The following is a 23137-nucleotide window of genomic DNA, read 5'->3' as shown; positions in this document are numbered from 1 at the left end:
CTAAAAAGAGAAGGAAGAACCAAAAAATAAAGCAGGCCAGAAAAATGAAGGTTCAAACAAAAACAGTATTTAAGACAGTACAAAATTTGTCTATCAGTGATTAGGTAATTAATATGGCTCTCAACACTGTTAGAACAAAAATACTCAAGAAACTGATTTGAAGAATAAAAATAGAGTGAACTTATTAAATTCTAGCTATGTATTAATTTGCGGAAGATCTGAATTTATACAAGGAAAAACCTAACAATTTCCTATCTAGTAGCCACTTACAAAGTGGATACTAAAACTCAATAAGAACATGTGCCACTAACAACCATAAAAGGGGCCACTAACAACCATTAAAGGGGCCACTAACTTCAGAAAGTTGAGCAACTAAAGTTGACTAAGTCTAGATAAAAACTAGGAAGCACTAAACTGAAATAAGTAAAAAACAGTAAAAATAATAAGCTGAAAAAAATGTCAATTGTCTAACACTCCTCCTTGGCATTTTTGTGGCAAACACCTGTTCTTTGCCTCAGATCTTCAAACCGTTCCTTTGGTAATGACTTAGTGAAAATGTCAGCTAGCTGGTTCTCAAATGAACAATGAACAAGAAACACTTCATTAGATTGGTGGACTTCTTTAATAAATTGACACTTGATCTTGATATGCTTAGTTCGACCATGAAACACTAGACATTTTGAGATTGAAACTGCTGAACTGTTGTCACACATGATCTTGATAGCTTTTGTTTGTTCATGGCCCAAGTCCTTCAACATCTTCCTTAGCCAGATAGCTTAATTCACAGTAGATGCAGCATCTATGTACTCAGCTTCGTTGATTGAGCTGTAGTTTCTTGTTTCCTAGAGTTCCAACTAAAACAACTTGTCCCCAAACAGAAAATATATGTAGAGGTGCATCTGGAATCATCAACTCCGCCACCCCAATCACTATCAGAGTACCCGATCAGGTTCATAGTTACTTCGGCAGATGTTGGGAAAAAAATTCCAAATTTGCTGGTTCCTTTAATATACCTTAACACTCTTTTAGCCGTTCTGAAGTGTGTGTCTCTAGGCGAATGCATGAACCCAGAGAGCAAACTTACAACAAATAGAATGTCAGGTCTACTTGCGGTTAGATATAGAAGACTGCCAATTAAGCTTCTATACATACTATCATCCACTTTTTCGAAATCCTCATCATTTCCAAGCTTAACATCAGTAGAGATTGGAGTACTCACGGGTTTGCAGTCTTGCATTTTGTACCTGTTTAGAATATTTGAAATGTATTTCTGCTGGCATATGAAAATTCCATCACTGGACTGCAACACTTCCATGCCAAGAAAGTACTTCATGACTCCAAGATCAGTCATTTCAAAGATTTTTTCCATTTTATCCTTGAACCTTTGGATTAGTTCAATTTTGGTTCCTGTCACAAGCAAGTCATCCACATAAATTGAGACAATTAAGGACTCACCTGTAGTGACTTTCACATACAAAGTAGTTTCACTTTGACTTCTACTAAAGCCAAGTTGGATGAGATGATTATCCATCCTCTCATACCATGCCCTTGGGGCTTGTTTTAGGCCATACAAGGCCTTCGTTAAGAGATAAACTTGATCCTCTTTTCTAGGAATTGAGAAACCATCAGGTTGAGCTACATAGATCTCGTCAGCAAGCAAACCATTCAAAAAATCCGATTTGACATCAAGTTGATGAATCTACCAGGAACTGCGAGATGCAAATGCAAGAATAAACTTGATTGTGTCCTACCTTGCTACAGGAACAAATTGTTCCCAGTAATCCACACCATATTGTTGTGCGTATCCCTTCACCACCAATCTAGCCTTATTTTTGCAAATTGTTCCATCAGGATTGTGTTTTGTCTTGAAAAACCATTTTACACCAATCACCTTGCAATTTCTAGGTCCGTCAACAAGCTGATAGGTTCCGTTCTTCTCGATCATGTCTAGTTCATTTTGCATAGCTCTCCTCCATGCCTGAGAGTCTTGTGCTTCAGCATAGCTTGTTAGTTCAGAGGTAACCAAGTTACACCGCTGATAGACATCTTTTAAGGATCGAGTTCCCCTCACTGCCTGAGAGGTCTTTTGATTTTTCCAATTCCAACTAGCTGTTTCATCAAACTTCACTTGTCGGCTGAGAATTAGTTTTTCTGATTTCGAAAGGAAAATTTTGTAACCTTTGGATAAACTATAGCCCAAAATATGCCTTTATGAGCCTTGTTCTCCAGCTTATTCCTCTTTGTTTCTGGACCTCGATAATAACATACACACCCAAAGATTCTGATATGGTGTACTGATTGTTTGTTCCCACACAGCTTCATATGGAGTCATGTCATGCAAGGCCTTAGTAGGCAATCTGTTCAGCAAATATACAGAGGTATTGACTGCCTCCGCCCAAAACTGATTTGGGATCTTTCTTTCGAGCAAAAGACATATGGCCATCTCCATTACTGTCCTGTTCTTTTTTTCAGACATGCCATTTTGTTATGGAGTGTATGGTAATGCCAATTGGCGTTCAATACCCATGTTATTAGAAAACTCCACAAACTGAGAAAAAGTATATTCTCTTCCATTGTCGAACCTTAAAGCCTTAATACTATGATTACATTGATTTTCTACTAAAGCTTTAAATTGTTTAAAATCATCAAAGACTTCACTCTTCAGTCTAATAAAATAAACCCAACACATTCTGGTGTAGTCATCAATAAAGAGGAGAAAGTATTTGTTACCACTCAATGAATCTGTTTTCATTGGGCCGTAAACATCCGTATGAATGAGCTGAAGTTTTTGGTTAGCTCTCCATACTTGATTTGCTTGAAATAACAATTTTGTTTGCTTTCCCTGTTGGCAAGTTTCACAAACCTGAGCATTAGAAAGAATTTTAGGCATATTTTCCACTAACTGCTTCTTTTTCATCTCTGCGATGCTTCTCAGATTGAAGTGACCAAACCTTTTGTGCCATAGTTTGTACATGTTTGTGAAGTAATAGTGTAAGCCTACTCAGTTATTTTCTCCCAATAACTTGAAAACATTATGTTGCTCTTCTTGACATAAAATAATTCTACACCAGAAGGGTCAGAAACAACACATTCACAATTCTTAAAATGCAGAGAATAATTATTTTCAAGCATTTGTCCAACACTCAACAAATTTTGACTCATATCAGGTGTTTACAAAACATCAGGAATAGTTTTGATACCTGATATTGTTGAGATAGACACTGTACCTCTGTCTTTGACTTTTACTACCTCACCGTTTCCCACTTTTACTTTAGATTTGTCAGTATCATCGAGGAATTTGAACATTTCAGCATCATTGCACAAGTGATGTGTGCAACCACTATCAAGAAAGCATGAATCAGAGGATTCATTGATTGAAAAGTATGAAACTGCAAAGAGTTTCTCCTAATGTGCCTTTGCATCTTCTATTACTTGTTCTTGCAAAGCACAAGAGGCCTTTGCTCTTGATTTGCAGACCTTGGATATGTGCCCCATCTGCTTACAGTTGCCCCATATAGCATCGAATCTCATCCAACAGTACTTCTCCAGATGTGTAGTTCCTTTACAATGTTTGCACGGAGGAAAGTTCTGCTTCACATCTCCACTATTGTTTCCTCCATCATTCTTGCCCTTATTCTTTTGGTTGACATGTTGCTTTCCTTAAGAAAATATTTGTTTTTGTAGAGAGAAAGCTCCTTCAGTGAACTTGTCCCATCTCATAGTACTCCTTCACTCTTGTGCTTGAAGAACACTCATTAGTTAACCTAATGAAAGTTTGCCCAGGTCCTTGGATTCTTCAAGAGAGGAAATCTTAGTTTCAAACCTCCCAGGAAGAGTCACGGGAACTTTCTCCACAATTTGTTTTTCTGTAAATTCTTCACCAAGAAGTCTAATGTTATTAACAATTAAGGAGATTCGATCAGCATACTTACTGATTGTTTCATCCTACTGCATATTCAAGCACTCGAACTCTCTTTTCAAGTTCAACACTTGCATTTGATGTGTTATATCACTGCCTTGATATTTTTGTTTCAACCTATCCCAAGCCTCTTTTGCTATTTTGCAAGCCATGATTCTGTAAAATACATAATCTGCCACAAACATTCTGCATAAGTGACTTGGATTTAGATTTCTTTGCCTTCTCTTCGTTATTGAATTTGATTTGAGCCAAGGTAGGATTTTCTGGTATAACAACAAGTCGTTTATCTTCCGTCACAGTTTCCCAAAGTTCATAGGCTTCGAGAAAAGCTTGCATCTTCACAGACCAGATTTGGTAATTTTCACCGGTGAAAGTGAGTGGTGGATATAAAGGTAAGTTGTTGGATTCCATATGTGTTGTAGGTTAAAACTTTCTAGTCCTGTAAGATTAACTAGAGGCTCTGATACCACTGTTAGAACAAAAATAATCAAGAAACTGATTTGAAGAATAAAAATAGAGTGAACTTATAAAATTCTAGCTATTTATTAATTTGCAAAATATCTGAATTTATACAAGGAAAAACGTAACCATTTCCCATCTAGTAGTCACTTACAAAGTGGATGTGAAAACTAAATAAGAACATGTGCCACTAACAACCATTAAAGGGGCCACTAACTTCAGAAAGTTGAGCAACTAAAATTGACTAAGTCTAGCTAGAAAATAGGAATCACTAAACTGAAATAAGTAAAAAACAATAAAAATAATAAGCTAGAAAAAATGTCAATTGTCTAACAAACACTAAGCACGACATCATTGTAGAGAACGTGGCTACAAAGGATGAAAACATTGGTCAGAGAAAAAAAGACACAGTGAATCAAGATCTCACTCGAAGAAGTAGAATCTACTTTAAAAAATGAAGCACTTGAGCATAGTTAAGTAGCACCTACTTATAAAAATCAAGAGGCATGGAAGGAAGTTAATAATCCAAATGAAGGCCGCCAATTAAAAAAATATGCATAGACAAGGGGATAAAGGCGGATATATAACTGTTCAAGGAGAGAATAGTAAGGTTTGCACAAAATAATATTGCAGAGTCTTTTGTGAATGTTCAATGTGAATCATCATATATATCTCTTATTCACACAAACCTATTATGATGGTCAATGAAAAATTTTATTAGTTAAATGCAATGTTGTATATATTTATTTCAATTTGTTAAGGTTCAATCATGTATTTAGTCGTATCTCACTAATATTACCTTATAGACGATATTTGTTGTGTATTTTTCTTGTCACCTAACCAGATGTGTTTTGCACGCGTATTCCATTTAATTTGTTTAGATGTCATATGAACATATGGAGAACAACTACATTTTAGAACTATTTTTGTATATTAATTTTTATTTTATAAGTTATAACGTAATAGATGACGTTTCTTTTGTTGGCTCTAATATTTGACTTCTCGATTGACAGTGTACATTAATCAAAGATAGGTATCTGACAATCCATAGTTAACGGAGAAAGATTTCCTTTTTTTTACCGAAAAAACTAAAAATTAAAATCATATATTCTATATGTAAAATCATATATATAATCACCTATTTATCTTACCCCAACAAAGATATAGTTCATATACTTGTAAATAATTTTCAATTTATTCAACCAAGCATGATTCGTCCAAGGAAAAATAACAACACCATGTTATCACATATATGGGAGGTATAATATTATGAAAAACTATTGGTCAAAAGTTAATATAAGGAAAGATGAAAGATAGAAATAATTAATGTAATAACTATAAGAATTCATAATATTATAACTAAAGAGTGTGAAAGAGTGTGAATAACATTAGCAATAGTTTGTAATAACTAAGAGAATTTATAATGTTATAACTATAGAATAAATGTGCAATAGATGAATCATATATTTATATAAAAGAGAACCCTATTCTCGGCTACGTGGAACCACCACAAGCAAGAATTTCCTTTTAAATTTATTAATTTCCAAAAATACCCTTCCTCTTTCGTGAAAAGATGCGACTTTTATGAATTTTTTTTACTTTTATGAACAATTGCGACTTTTATGAAGAGTAGCGACTTTTATGAAAAATTGTGACTTTTATAAAAGGTTGTGACCTTTCTGAAGGGTTGTAACTTTTCCAAAGAGTTGTAACATTTCCGATAAGGCACAATAAGCATTTGATCACACTACCCTTTTTGTCTTTAAATAGAGGGATTTTCTCTAATTTTAAAACAAAGAAAATTCTGAACTTCTTCTTCTTCTTTTGCACAAATAAATTTTCGTGTACTTTGCTCCTGTTGAGTGGCTCACTAACACCATTGTTTTTGTATCAATACACTTGCGAATAGAATCGTTCCATCATGAGAGGATCTATTCCTTTAAACCTCGGGTACTGTAGGAGAATAATTTCCTTAAGGGGACATTGTGGATTCAGTGGGCTCAATTTTTTCCATTTCTGTTTCATTCTATTATTAAGGATCATGATATATTTTTTACGGTCATTAATTTATGCTTATGATATTAGTTGTTGTTTTTGAGTACATGTCTTAAACTTTGATGTTTATGTTTCTGTAAAGTTATTGTTATAAGTATTTGTTAATACAGATAAAATTATGTATTTATTAGAAAATTTAATGCCTCATGTTGATGTTCATCTAATTTCCCAAAAATATCAAATAGTAACACTTCCTGGAGGCAAAATAATTAAAGATGATTGATTGAACGATATATGATAAGATGTTATAATTATCATTTTCCTTTATATTATTAATGTTTGTTACTACGTAATCTTGTATGTAAGACAACATAGAGTTTTTGTTTTAATGACTGATAGGTTTTAAGTATTATTTTATAAATTTTGTGATATCAAATTCCTGCGCAAAGCTCGGGTAATTTTACTAGTTTCTAATAAATTTTATACCTACATAAATTAATAGGACTTTAAATTAATGTCACTATTTTTTATAGGTATTAGATTTTAATTTAGTGTAGAGAAAAAATGAAAATGTTTATCTATATTACTAATAAAAAATTTATTTTGCTAATGATAAATTTTAAATGATTCACATATTTACACATTTGTTGTGACTTTTAAAAAAAAAAAGGAACTAGGAAAATTTTAAACTAATATATTTTAAAGTTGGAAGATCTTGTTAACTTGATAATACATTCGTGACATATTTAAATACCTACTTATATATGTGTGTGTGTGTGTCAGTGTTTGTGTGTGTGTGTCGGTGTTTGCATTAATGAAAATATATATCTCATAAAAATTTAGATATTTAAATAAAATAATAAAAATTAAACTAATACAGACTTCAACTGGCATTATTAGAAGTCATATGAACTTTTCTTCGTCGAAAATACTATAATATTAATAAATAGTAAATTAGTAAAACAAAAGGGCAATGTTTACATAGTAATAACTATTTTGAAGCAAGCTTCCAAACAATCTAAGTCAAATAAGTAGCATTGATAAATAAAGTCATTCTTTTGTCTTGAGCATAAAAAATACAAATCGTGACAATTCTCTTATTCCTGAGAACTTTAATAATTTTGGAAAAAGATATTCAGACACATATCTACATCACAAGAGAAATTGTTAGCAAAAATAAATGAATATATACTACAATAAAAATTAAACTAATACAAACTTCACTAGGGGTTATTACAAGTCATATGAACATTTCTTCGTTGAAAATACTGAAATATTAACAAATAGTAAATCAGTAAAAACAAAAGGGCAATTTTATATAGTAATAACTATTTTGAAGCAAACTTCTGGACAATCTAAATCACATAAGTGGCATTGATAAATAAATTCATTCTTTTATCTTGGACATTAAAAAAACAAATCGTGACAATTATCTAACTCTTGAGAAGTTTAATAATTTTGGAAAACAATATTCAGAAGCATATATCTACATCACAAGAGAAATTATTAACAAAAACAAATTAATTTTGACTACAATAAAAATTAAACTAATACAAAATTCAGCTTGAGTTATGACAAGTCAAATAAAGTTTTCTTCGTCGAAAATACTTAAATATTAAGAAATAGTAAACGAATAAAACAAAAGAGCAATATTTATATAGTAATAACTATTTTGAAACAAACTTCCTGACAATCTAAATCACATAAGTAACACTGATAAATAAAGCAATTCTTTTGTATTGAGTATAAAAAAACAAATTGTGACAATTCTCTAACTCTTGAAAAGTTTAATAATTTTTGAAAAAGATATTCAGAGACATAGATCTACATCACAAGAGAAATTATTAACAAAAATAAATTAATTTAGACTACATCATGTTAACTTCATATATTGGAACATTACATACTAATGTATATACTAAGCAAGAAAATAATTATTATATCATCAGAATTATTTTCCTCAAGTACTCGAGGTTAAAGAATATACCATCTTAGTATAGAACAATTTACTTCATCTGATTAGTGGTACCTCCTATTCCGCTAAACATCGAACTCACTCAATGACAATAAATCACACAAAATATTTTAAAATGAAAGAAGAAGAAGAGTAGAAGATTAAAAAAAATTGTGGTTGAAAAATGAGAGGCAACCCCTCTATTTATAGTCAACAAAGGTTAGTATGAACAAGTATTTTTTGTGTCTTATTTGAAAAGTCATAACCTTTTGAATAAGTCAGAACCCTTTGGAAAAGTCACAACTTATTGAAAAAGTCACAACTCTTTGGAAAAGTCATAACTCTTTGAAAAAGTCACAACTCATCGAAAAATCACAACCCTTTAAAAAAAGTCACAACTTATCAGAACAGTCACAACTTATCAGAAAAATCACAACTCATCGGAAAAGTCACAACCTAAGTTGATGCATTCAAGTTAGGAGTTCATGCTTTTAAGGTTATATATATAGATTAAAGTGGTCTGTCCAATGCCTTAAATCCTGGAACATGCCTCCTTGTATTAAGCTTGAATAAAGCTCCACCACACATTACTAGTACCTTATTAATTCTAGAACTTTGCAGAAAAGATAATCCTAAGGTTACAACAAAATATCAAGACAAAAGTAGTAAGTTGACATCACTTAGCATCACATATAAAAAACAACACCCTTCATCACTCCTTCTTGATGCAAGTTTTGTTGGATACTCAAAGCTTAACTCTAAGAAGTTCAAATCTTTGCGTAGCACTTTTGTAAAAATATCACCTAGTTGATCTTCACCACAATAATTCAAAATCTGAACATCATTTACCTTTCATCTTCTCGAATGGAATGATATTTTATTTTAATGTGTTTTTTCTTTCCATGGAAGACTAGATTCTTTACCATGGAAACAGTATATTTGTTATCACAAAGAACTTGAGTTGCTTTGCTTGGATGAAACCCCAAGACTAAAGATTTTTTAAAACCATAAAGCTTGATTAACAACACCTGACGCAGCAACGTACTCTGCTCCAGCTGTTGATTGAGCAACGAACCCTTTCTTCTTTGTGCACAAACAAATGACACCTGACATAAATTTTCTCGTCAAGATACCCATTAAGGAAGGCAGACTGAACATCCAATTGAAATACTTCCAACCCTTGGTGTGTTGCAACTTCAAGAAGCAATTTGATGGTCTCAAACCTTGCAGCTAGTGCAAAGGTTTCATGAAATCAATTCCACGTTGTTGCACGTTGCCTTTTACAACCAGTCTTGCTTTGTACTTGTTGAGTGTTCCATCTGTGTTCGATTTAATCTTGAACACCCATCTAGTTCGAAGAGCTTGGTTGTTGTGAGGTCTACGTACAAGTACCTAGGTATTATTCTTGTTAATCATATTGAGCTCTTTGTCCATGGACGTCCTCCATTCAGGAATGTGCAATGTATTGTCTACACTTGTTTGCTCCAATATAGCGACACTAAATCTGCTATATATATTTTCAATTGATCTGGTACCTCTTACTGCAAAATCATTAGTATCCTCCTCTTCCTCTGGAATTAGCTCTGTTTTGTGGGCGCTTTGTTCTTGATTAGTGATCTGTAAAGAAGAAACATCCATATTCTTCCAGTCCCATGCAACGTCCTCATGAAATTTAATACTTCTACTTACATGTATTTTCTGTGAAATAGGATTTAAAATCCTATAGCCTTAGAAGTTTTATTATATCCAAAAAATATTCCAACATCAACTTTATGATCAAGTTTATCCTTTTTATCATCAGGCATTTAAGAAAAACAGGTACAATCAAATACTTTACGATGAGCAACTGATGGCTTGGTTCCAATCCATGATTCATATAAAGTCTTTCCTTCAACTGATCTCATCGATCATCTATTCTAAAGATAGAAAACGACATTGATAGCTTCAGCCCATAGCACCTTAGGTAGGCCTTTCTCAAATAGAAGACACCAAACCATATTTATAATGGACCTAATTTTTCCTTCACTTATTTGTTTTGTTGTTGTGTGTAAGTGACTGTAAGTTGATGATGAATTCCAGCTTTGTGAAGAAAATCCTTGAATTGATTGGAAGTGAACTCGGTCCCATTATCAGACCTTAAGATTTTTATCAAAGAACCACTTTGGTTTACAACAATTGCTTTAAACCTTTGAAACACACCTAATATTTCAGATTTATGTTTCAAAAAGAAAACCCAACAAATCCCCGTAAGGTCATCAATGAATAAAATATAGTATTTGTTGACATTATAAGGAGTGCTCATAGGTCTACACACATCAGTGTGTATTAATTGGAGCTTTTCAGTAGCTCTCAAGGCTTGATTAATAGAAAATGGTGATTGACTTAGCTTCCCAATTTGACAAATCTCACATACATTAGAGGTTTCATTTATGGAAGGCATATCTACCACAAGTTCCTTCCTTCGCATCAATTTTAATGATTTAAAACTGATGTGACAAAGCCTTTTATGCGAGACATAAGTTTCATCTTGTATGACAACCTAAGCTCCAATCTCAATATGTTTCCAATCAAGAGGGAAAGTTTTGCTGATCATTTTGTCTGAGAGCAATTTTATACCATTTGGATCCATGATTACACATGTTTTATCTTTAAATAATAGGGCATAGTTTTTATCAAGCAATTGGCCAACACTGAGAAGACTTTACTAATTCCAGGAACAAATAATACATCAGATATAAGCTTCATACCTAAGGGAGTTTGAACAACAACTGCCCATTTTCCCTTTGCATCTACAATTCTGCCATCTCCAAGTCTTATTTTGGAGAAATAATTTTTGTCGAGCCATTACAAAATGTTCGAGTTAGTAGCCATGTAATGCGTGCATCCACTATCAACAAGCCACACATCAAGATATTGAGCTGCTATATTGCATTCTCCAGCAATAGAAGTAGCAAACAACTTTTCTTCCTGATCATCATCATTTTCGGTAACTTGAGTTTGCTGGGCTAGAGGTTGAGTGTAACACCCCGAATTCGAGAAGAAACAAATAACAAATTTTCCAGATGTTGCAGGTTCCAACGACGGAGGACACCCACAACCCGTGGATGGGACCACGGACCGTAGGTCTTGTCCGTGGTAGGTTACCCCAACTTCACCCAGAACTTCCAGAATATCCAGCGTCCACGATGGGACCAACGGACCGTAACTGGAACACAATCCGTGGTCCAGGTCTTTGGTTTAGACCCCAAGTTTGCAGTTCCTAGACGCCGATCGACGGACTGACAGGACGTACCGTCAGTCAAACCACGGTCTGTCGGTCAAGGTCCGTAGGTCGGCAATTGACTTTCAGCATAGAGGTAGTTGGGTCTTTTCCTAATTATTTTATCTCTAAACTACGCCATTTTACTAAGTTTTAGCCTAGTATTCGAGCCATATTTCACCCTAAATGATCCATTCACTAAAATTCATCAAACATAGAGCAAAAGAGGAGAAAAGAGTTGACCAAGCCCTCTCCAAGAATGCAATAGGTTTTCTTCAGTTCCATCCCCGAAATCAAAATATTTCTCCGTGAAATTCATCACCAGGTATGTGGGATTTCACTAGTAGATTACTTTCATTCACTAGGTCTCTAGAATTCAGACAAATTCTTGATTATGTATATCTTCCTTAGACCTAGAGTTTCTAAAACATTAGATATTGGTTGTGATTTAGCTGGTATAGTACTCTTAATCTGATTATCATGTTTTCGTGAAATCTTTGCTTAGTTCCTTGCATGAAACTCAGAACCGCAGTTGTGTAGATTCTTTTTGTTCATGAATTACACTTGCTAGGTCAGTTAAATAGATATACATGCTCCTATTTCGATTGTTTTTATGTCAGTACCTAAATGTTGTATTCTCAGATTTGCATGTCAGAATATTGAGCTATCTAGTATTTTAGTTATGTTGTGATATACACATTTCCAGTTTGGAGTAGGATTACCAAGGAGTTGGATTAGGGTTCAGCGTACCCTTATAGTCCCAGAACTATATGCCCATGTAGGTTTATAAGTTCCTCTATTGGGAATCAGATTTAATGATCACGCCAGTCATGCCTTCATACCTTTGATAAGGTATATTGGGTCCTCTCGGTAGGGCGTATATAATAGACTCTACGTTTAGCTCACATGCTTTTATGTCGGTTAATAGTAGCTCCCACAGTCAGACTCTAGTGCATTTGACCAGGTTTTCAGTTATACTCCAGCATTCAGTCTCAGTATGTCATGTTCATGATTAGCACTTGGTCATTGCATTTAGCTCAGTATTCAGTATATCTCAGCATTTACATTTGGTTCAGATTATATCATTGCTTAGTATGCCTTGTTCAGTTTATGTATTTGTTCAGCTATAATCTATATCCTGCATGCTCAGTACATTCCAAGTACTGATGCTTACTCTACGCTACATCCTTTCATGATGTAGGTTCAGGTGTTCATCATCCAGATCATGCATAGATCGGTTCCCGATTCGCACTTCATCAGCTTCAGTGGTAAATCCTCATAGTTCGAGGACAATAAACATATTTTTCATAATTTGTCCTTCATTTCAGTTTCTATTTTGCCAGGGTTATCTTGGGGCATGTCCCATCAATTCTATTAAGTAGAGGCTTTTTCAGACATAGCAGTAGATTCAACTTTAGCTTTTGATTGATTGTTCAGTATAATTAAACTCATAGTCTTCTATATATTTAAATCAGTATTGGGTATTCCCAATATTTTAGTTAATTATTGTTTTAAGCTTCCACATAGTATATTTTATTCATTTATATTTCGTATGCTTATGATATGCTAGACATAGGATTAGTTTGGGGTCACTCGTGATCCTAGGTCCCGCGTTACTCCAAGGGGGTAGCCTGGAGGCGTGAAAAACTTGGTATCAGAGCATTAGGTTCAAGAGTCCTAGGATGCCTGAAAGCCGCACTAAGTAGAGTCCTTTTCATGGGTGTGAAGTGCACCACATTTAATGAGAGGGAGGCTACTAAGTGTTCTAAGAAAAACTCACTTTCCTTGTTTTTCATATCATGGGTTGGTATGATCTTCCTTCTAATTCATCGTTATGTGTTTCAAATCACGCCTCCTCTTTGAGCTTACGCAAGGAATGCGAATGCCTGAAATGCTAACACAGTTCCTCCAGTCCCAGACCATGAGTTTTCGAATGCAATGTTTCGGAATGCGATCCAACTTTTGGCTCGGAGTGTGGTCATTCAGAACAATCAGTGGTCCCCAGTTCCTTCTAATGCTAATAATGAGTTAGCTGCAGCTAGGGTTCAAGAATTTATTCGAATGAATCCGCCTGAGTTTCTAGGGTCACAGGTTGGTGAGGACCCACATAATTTCATTAATGAGGTCAAGAAGTTCTTTGGAGTGATGTAAGTAACTGTTAATGATAGGGTAGAGTAGGTATCCTACCAGCTTAAGGATGTGGCTCAAATTTGGTTTACTTAGTGGAAAGAAAATAGGGGTACAGATGCAGTTCCTATGACACTGGAGTGTTTTACTAGAGCTTTTCTAGATAGGTTCTTCTCGAGGGAGTTAAGAGAGGCTAAAGCTCATGAATTTATGAATTTGAGGTAAGGTACAATGTCAGTCCAAGAGTACGGGATAAAGTTCACTCAACTCTCCAAGTATGTTCCACATATGGTTGTTGATTCGAGGGCACATATGAGTAAGTTTCTCTTTAGGGTATGCGACTTAGTGAAGACAGAGTGCAGGAATGCTATGTTGTTAGAGGATATAAATGTCTCTAGGCTCATGACTCATCCTCAATAGGTTGAGGGAGATAAGCTTAGGAAAATGGCTAAGGACAACAATAAGGATAGAATAGGCAACTATGATTACTCTCAGCAGAAATTGGGTGGTGGAAATCGCTCACAGTTTCAGGAGAGGTCTACTGACCCACCACCTTCATCAGCTAGTGCTCCATCTCCCAGTTTTCGACAAGATCAGAAAGGTAGGGCATCACGCTCTAAGTCTCAGGGGAATGCTTTAGGTAACATGACTTTGCCAATTTGTCCAAAGTGTGGTAAGAACCATCCGGGCTAGTGTTTTGTAGGCAAGGAAGGGTACTTTTGATGTGGTCAGTCTGGCCAAAGGTTGAAGGATTGCCCTTCTTACAGGCAGGGGTAATGAGGTAACAACAAGAGGTCTCAGTTTACAGTTCCAACAGCACCAGCAAGTCGCCCAACTCAACAGGGTACTTCATCTTGTACATGTGGCGGTTAGTGCTAGAACAGGTTGTATGCTCTCCACTCTCGCCAGGATTAGGAAGATTCTCCTGATGTAGTCACTGGTATGTTTCAAGTCTTTCACTTAGATTTTTATGCTATATTAGATCCAGGGGATACTTTGTCTTTTGTAACTCCCTATATAGCAATAAACTTTGGTGTCAGTCCAGAAACTCACTCAGAACCCTTCTCAGTCTCTACTCTTGTTGGTGACCAGATATAGCTAGATGGGTATACGTAAATTTCCCTGTCATAGTCTCTCAGAAAGTCACCTCAGCAGATCTCGTAGGGTTAGAAATGGTAGATTTCAATATCATTCTAGGCATGGATTGGTTACATTCCTATTATGCCTAAGTAGATTGTAGAAATAGGATCGTTCGGTTTTAGTTTTCAAACAAGCCAGCCTTAAAGTGGAAGGGTAGCAGCTCAGTGCCAATGGGTCGATTTATGTCTTATCTTAAGGCCAGAAAGATGATTTCCAAGGGGTAGATGCACCATCTTGTTTGGGCTAAGGATTCTTACTTCGAAACTCCAACTCTTGAGTCAGTTCTGGTAGTGAATGAGTTTCCAGAAGTGTTTCCAGAAGATCTTCCCGGAGTTCCTCCATAAGGAGAAATTGACTTCGGAATAGATCTCATTCTAGATACCCAGCTTATTTCGATTCCTCCTTATAGAAAGGCTCCATCCGAGCTTAAGGAATTGAAATAACAGTTAAAAGACCTTCTAAATAAGGGCTTCATCAAACCTAGTATGTCTCCATGGGGTGATCCTGTGTTGTTCGTGAAAAAGAAAGATGGTTCCCTCATAATATGCATTGACTATTGTGAGTTAAACAAAGTCACAATAAAGAATAAGTATCCCATACCCAGGATTGATAACTTATGTGTAGTTATGTGTCTTGAACTAAAAAATGCTCCTACAACTTTCATAGACCTAATGAACAGGATGTTCAAACAGTATCTGGACTTATTTTTTATTGTCTTTATTGATGATATCCTCATTTATTCTCGGAATGAGGAGGAGCATGCGAATCATTTGAGGGTTGTTTTACAAATTCTCAAAGACCGCCAGTTATTCGCTAGGTTCGGCAAATGTGAATTCTGGTTACAGTTTCTCACTTTCCTTGGTCATGTGGTATCTAGCGAAGGGATCCGAGTGGATTCTCAGAAAATAGAGGCAGTGATACAATGGACCAGAACCACCTCTCCAACATATATAAGAAGTTTGTTCGGTTTGGCCGGGTATTACAGGAGATTCATTGAAGGATTTTCATCCATAGCTTCACCATTTACTATGTTGACTCAAGAAAATGTAAAGTTTAAGTGGTCCGATGAGTGTGAGGAAAGTTTCTCGGAACTGAAGACTAGGTTGACTACAGCTCCGGTCTTGACCCTACCAGGCTGTTTAGACGGTTATGTAATCTATTGTGATGCATCCAGGGTCGGTCTAGGTTGTGTATTAATGCAGCGAGGTAATATCATAGCCTATGCTTCTAGAAAGCTTAAGGTTCATGAGAAGAACTAACCGACTCATGACTTCGAGCTTGTAGCCATAGTATTTTCCCTAAAGATTTGGAGACACTACTTGTACGGTGTTCATGTTGATGTATTCACAGATCATAAGAGCCTCCAGTATGTGTTCACCAAGAAATAGTTGTATCTTCGTCAGAGGAGATGATTTGAACTCCTCAAAGACTATGATATGAATGTTCTTTACCATCCTGGTAAGGCCAATGTAGTAGCTGACGCTATTAGAAGATTATCTATGAGTAGTGTAGCACATGTTGAGGAAGAAAGGAAGGAATTAGGAAAAGATGTTCATCGGCTTGCTCGCTTAGGAGTTGGTCTTACAGACATGTCAAAGGGTGGAGTGATGGTTAAGAATAGATCAGAATCTTCATTAGTAGCGGAGGTTAAGGAAAAATAGGATAGTGATCCTATATTACTTTAGTTAGAAGTTGCAGTTCATCAGTAGAAAGTAGAGGATTTCTCCCAAGGAGGAGATGGTGTGCTTCGTTACCAGGGTCGCTTATGTGTTCCTAATATGGGTGTGTTAAGGTAGCATGTCCTTACAGAAGCCCATAAATCCAGGTATTCCATTCATCCAGGTGCCACTAAGATGTATCGTGACCTACGTGAAGTATTTTGGTGGAATGGCATGAAGAAGGACATAGCATATTTTGTGGCAAAGTGTCCTAATTGACAACAAGTTAAGGTAGAACATCAGAAACCAGGAGGTAAGACTCAAAAGATTAACATTCCTACATGGAAGTGGGAAGTGAAAAACATGGACTTCATTACGTGTTTACCTCGTACTCGTAGACAACATGACTCCATTTGGGTGATAGTAGATAGAGTTACGAAGTCCTCTCACTTCTTGGTTGTCAAGACTACAGTTTTAGCGGAGGATTACACTAAACTCTACATTAATGAGATAGTTAGGTTGCATGGGGTTCCTTTGTCTATCATCTCCACAGTTTACCTCTCATTTATGGAAATCATTTCAGAAAGGTCTTGGTACTCAGGTAAATCTCAGCGCAACATTTCTTCCCTAGACGGATGGTCAGGCAGAGCATACCATCCAGACTTTCAACGTCATGTTGAGAGCATGCGTTATCGATTTCAAGGGCTGTAGGGACAATCACCTACCTCTAATAGAGTTCACCTATAATAATAGCTATCATTCCAGCATTCAGATGGCTCTTTATGAGGCATTATATGGGCATAGATGCAAGTCTCCAGTTGGTTGGTTTGAAGTATGTGAAGTAGCATTGATTGGGCCAGATTCGGTTTCTGAAGCTATGGAAAAAGTTCAGCTCATCATGGATAGACTTAAGACAACTTAGAGTTGTCAGAAGTCCTATGGAAATGTAAGGAGAAGGGACATAGAGTTCAAAGTCGATGATTGGGTTTTCTTGAAAGTGTCACCTATGAAGGGGGTGACGAGATTTTTCAAGAAAGGGAAGCTCAATCCAAGATATGTAGGTCCTTATAAAATCTTGAAAAAGGTTGGTAATGTGGCGTATGAGTTGGAGTTACCATCAGAACTAGCAGCAGTTCATCCGATCTTTCACATTTCCTAGATCACTCACACACTACCATCAGAAAAAGTGTGTGGGTGATCCAGCTTTGAGAGTACCATTAGAGAGTGTGGATGTGAAGGATAGTTTCAGTTATGAAGAAGTTCCAGTTGAAATTCTTGACCGTCAGCTTCGCAGGTTGAGAAATAAAGAAGCGCTTCAAGGAAGGTGTTGTGGAGGAGTCAGTCCATAGAGGGAGCTACTTGGGAAGCAGAAGCAAGCATGAAGGCCAAGTATCCTCATCTCTTTCCTTCTGATTCCATTTCAGCTTGAGGTAATAGTGCCTCTCGAGTCTCTCAGCTTACTCTTGCATAAATTCAGTCTTAGTATCATGTTCCTTCAGTTTTTCTAGCATTTTCAGCATATTTGCATGTCCTTGAAACATTGTTAAGTTAGATATTAGTTTCTAGTACTTAGTGGTAGGGATTGGAGCTCCTTTTTTCCATACTCAGCTAGTTTAGACTTCATTCGAGGACGAATGTTCCCAAGGGAGAGAAAATGTAACACCCCAGATTTGATAAGGAACAAATAATAGATTTTCCAGATGTTGCAGGTGCCATCGACAAAGGCCACCCATGGCCTGTGGATGGGAGCACAGACCATAAGTGTGGTCCATGGTTGGTCACCCTAACTTCACCCAGAAAATCTAGAAAATCTAACATTCATGACGGGACCAATGGACGGTAGGTGGGACCACGATTCATGGTCCAGGTCCATGGTTTAGACCTCCAGTTTGCAGGTCCCACACACTAATCGACGGGCTGACAGGACGTACCGTCAGTCATACCATTGTCTGTGGATCAAGATCCATAGGTCGGTAGTCGACTTTCATCATAGGGGTAGTTGGGTCTTTTCCTAATTATTTTATCCCTAAACTACATCGTTCTACTCAAATTTAGCCTAGTATTCTAGCCATACTTTACCCTAAATGATCCATGCACTAAAATTCATCAAACATAGAGCAAAAGAGGAGAAAATAGTTGACCAAGCCTTCTCCAAGAACGCAACAGGTTTTCTTCAGTTCCAACCCCGAAATTGAAATATTTCTCCGTGAAATTCATCACAGGTAAGTGGTATTTCACTAGTGTGTTCCTTTCATCCACTAGGTCCCTAGAATTCAGTTAGATTCTTGATTCGCTATATCTTGCTTAGACCTAGGGGTTCTAAAACCTTAGATATTGGTTGTGATTTAGTTGTTATAGTATTCTTAATTAGATTATCATGTTTTCATGAAATCGTTGCTTAGTTCCTTGCATGAAACTTGGAACCCTAGTTGTGTAGATTCTCTTAGTTCATAAATTACTTTTTCTAGGTCAGTTAAACATATATACATGCTCCAGTAATGAATATTTCTAAGTCAGTACCGAAATATTGCATTTCAGAATATTCAGCTATCCAGTATTTTAGTTATGTTGTGTCATACACATTTCCTATTGGGAGTAGGCTTAGCATAGATTTGGACTAGGGTTCAGTGTAACCTCTTAGTCCTAGAACTACGTGCCTCCATAGGTTTATAAGTCCCTTTTGTCGGGCATTAGATTGAGTGATCATGCTAGTCATGCCTTTATATCCCTGGCAAGGTATATTAGATCCTCTCGATGGCGCGTATACATCGGACTCCACGTTTAGCTCACATGGTTTTATGTTGGTTAATAATATCTCCCACAATCAGACTATAGGGCATTTGACCAGGTTTTCGGTTATACTCCAACATTAAGTCTCAGTATGTCATGTTCATGACTTGCACTTGGTCATTACATTTAGCACAATATTCAGTGTATTTTAGTATTTACATTCAGTTAAGATTATATCATTTCTCAGTATGCTTGTTAAGTTTATGTATTGTTTCAGCTATATTCTATATCCTGCATGCTCAGTACATTCCAAGTACTGACACATACTTTGCGCTACATCCTTTCATGATATAGGTTCAGGTGTTGAGCATCTAGATCATGCATGGATTGGTTCCCGATCACACATGGATCGGTTCCCGATCACGCATGGATCAGTTTTCGATCACGCATGGATCGGTTCCCGATCACGCATGGATCGGTTCCCGATCCGCACTTTAGCAACTTCAGTGGTGAGTTCTCATACTTCAAGGACAATATATATGTTTTTTGTATTCTGTCCTTCATTTCAGTTTCGATTTTACTATGGTTAGCTGGGGGCATGTCTGAGCAATTTTAGTCAGTAGAAAGCTTTCCAGACATAACATTTTATTTAACTTTAGCTTTTGAGTGATTGTTGAGTATCATTAAAGTCATATTCTTTTTTATATTCAAATTAGTATTGGGTATTCCCTATCTTTCAGTTAATTATTGTTTTAAGCTTGCACATAGTATATTTTATTTAGTTATATTTTGTACTCTTATGATATGCCTAACACAGGGTTAGCTTGGGGTCACTCGTGATCATATGTCCTGTGTTATACCAAGGGGGTAGCCTCGGGGCATGTCATTGAGCTGACTAGTTTTGACTTGTTTTGCACACCTTATAAACATGACCAAACTATTTGCAGACCTTGCATTGAAGTCCGGGTCTGTACCAGCAAAACGTTTTTGTATAATTGGTCTTTTTACAATAGGGACAAGGTGGATACTTGGATCTTGTATATCTCCCTCGGTTGTTATATTGCTCCTTTTTCTCCTTATCTTGTCCTCCATTTAGTAGCCTTTTTGATTCACCATCAAATAGAGCTTTAGATCTTTGAACAACCACAAGACTGATTTCACTTGTACTCTCTTCCCCTCTAAAAGCTTTCCTTTTCTCCACATCTAGAAGAGCATTGGATAATTCATTCAATGTGACATGAGACATATCCCAAGTATATTCAATTAAGAAGATTTTTGCTTCAAACTTTTTTGGAAGTGTCACCATCACATTCTCAACAATCCTCTGCTCATCTACTTTTTCCCATAACAATCTGATATGAATGACCATTTTCGTAATTCTATCAATATAATCTTTCACCTTTTCAGTCTCTTTCATTCTTAACATCTCAAATTCTTTTCTTAGATTCAATATTTTTATTTGACTCATCCTATCACTCCGTTGAAATTCTTGCTTCAGCATTCCCAAGCTTTTTTGCAAGATTCATATGTCATGATCCTGGTAAAGATTGAATCACAGACAACTGCGTGAAGGAATGACAGGCTTTTGAACCTTTTGTGATCTCTTCTTCATGATATCTGACCTACCGAAGAAATGGGTTTGCTCTCAAAGGTTCCAGAGCGTTGTCTTCCTCAACATATTTCCATAATCCAAGGCCCTTTAAGTATGTTTTCATCTTCACTGCCCAAACTTTGTAGTTCTCACCATTAAAGATAGGAGGTGAAAGAGGAGAGCTGGCAGAAACCATTTGAAAGGTAACTGAACAGAAAGAGACCTGAACAAGTTAGACTTTGTCGATTTTCTTGCTGTGTTTTTCTCTGATAAATAGTCCCTCAAAGATCAATTATGCTCTGATACCAATTGAAGGAGAGAAAGGGAAAACAAACATGAAAAAGAGAGGAAATCTGGAGAAAGTGGAGCTGATTTTCTTCATTCATACAACATAAGTAATTCACACCATATATATAGATAAATAAAGTGGTATGTCCAATCCCTTAAATCCTGGAACATGTCTCTTTGTATTAAGCTTTATTAAAGCTCCACCTTACATTACTACTACCTATGGATTCTATAACATTATAGAAAAGATAATCCTAAGGTTATTACAAAATATCAAGACAAAATAGTAAGTTGACAGCACTTAGCATCACATAAAAAAAACAACACCCTTCATCAACTATGTAGTTGAACTTGGGATGAAAATGTTAAAAAAATTTAGAGAAAATGAAGAAATCTCTCAAGAAGAATATTTGGTTGAGGTCAAGACACTAAATCAAATTCCACCGATACAATTATTGAAGCTTTTTTCCCTCAATTTTTTGTGGGGGCAATTGGATATTATTACTCATATACAGGAACAAATAAAACTAGAGCTTCTCCTAGAGTGAAATCTCATAGTAGGATAAGAGAGAGAAGTTTTATATCTTTACCCTTCTCTCTATTGTTTTAATTATTAGTACAATTTCTTCGCACATTAGAGGGGTCAAGTCTAAAAAAACTTTTAAAATATTGGTTAATATCTCAATTATGCAAAAGGCTCACAGTCACTATTCAAGAGCCTTTCATGTGCGATTCATATTTGGAGAGATACAAAAGGACGATTAGTTTTCATAATGTTGTTGCTAACAAAAACTGGAAAATATGGTGCTTTTGGGATGACTTTCTTGACTGCTCATGTTATTTCAAACTGTAACCAACAGATTACCTTGAAAATCAAGCAATTCAGTACTAACAAAAGTTTTGGTACACTATTGTTTATTACAAAACTACATCCAAGAAAAGGAAGAGAATGACGTACAAGATTAGAAACAATAGTGGTTATATAGAAGGTCAATGGGCTGCTTTCGGACATTTATATGCCATCCTTTCTCCTAATGAAAAAAGGGGGAAGACCTCATATGATGAGTATAGCATGGATTTTATCTGTTGTATGGGTAATTGTGGTTTGTTGGATGCAGGTTATAGTGAAATAAATTATACTTGGACCAATGGCATAAAAATAGGGAATATAATTTGTAAGAGGTTTGACACGGTATTGTATAATTAGGAATGGCTAGACACCATGGGGGACACTACGATTAAACACATGGCAAAGACTGGTTCTGAACAAAATCTACTTAATCTTTCTTGTAAATGCAATTCCACTAACTTTGTTAAATATTTAGGATTTCTTAATTTCTACACAATGGAAAATAATTGGAAGGAACCAGTTTTAGGAAATTCTTTGTGGGTAATTCAAGAAAAGCTGAAAAGAGTGGCTAGAGTATTGAAACAATGGTCTAAAGAGACCATTGGAGATATGTTTTAAAAGTTGAAGGAGAAAATGGATTCAAAAGGCATTGATCAAGAGATACATGACCTCAATGTTATGAATGTTGAATATATTAAGTTGACGGGCATCCAAGACAACATTAATATTACTTCAACACCATCAAACATAAAATATAAAGAGCTGAGATCCTTAGAATAAAGAATTCCAATGGCGATTGGATAGAAAGAAATGAAACAATTGGAGATGCAGTTGTGGAAGATTTTGAAATTTGTTAGTTTTTTAAAAAATGATGGGGCAACAAAAAATATTGATTGAAATGTCTCTCAATATTTTATTAAGTATAATAGGTCTTTAAATAGCCAACTTGAAAACATACTCTACACAAAATTTGCATAACTATTTTCTTTTTAAAAAAGGCTAAATAATCTCAACAACTAAAACAACCGAACATATATTTTCAAATTCATCCTAAATTTAGGTAACTTATTATGTTAAAAAAATTATTGCAGTAATTAAAAGAAAATTCAACACTCCTACATTGGTGGAGTTACAGCAATTTTAAAAAGTTGTTCCTCCTTGATTTCT

This window comes from Solanum tuberosum, unplaced genomic scaffold (assembly GCF_000226075.1).
Source record: "Solanum tuberosum cultivar DM 1-3 516 R44 unplaced genomic scaffold, SolTub_3.0 scf00028, whole genome shotgun sequence".
NCBI classification, from domain to species: Eukaryota; Viridiplantae; Streptophyta; class Magnoliopsida; order Solanales; family Solanaceae; genus Solanum; species Solanum tuberosum.
Note: the sequence above shows the minus strand (reverse complement) of the source record.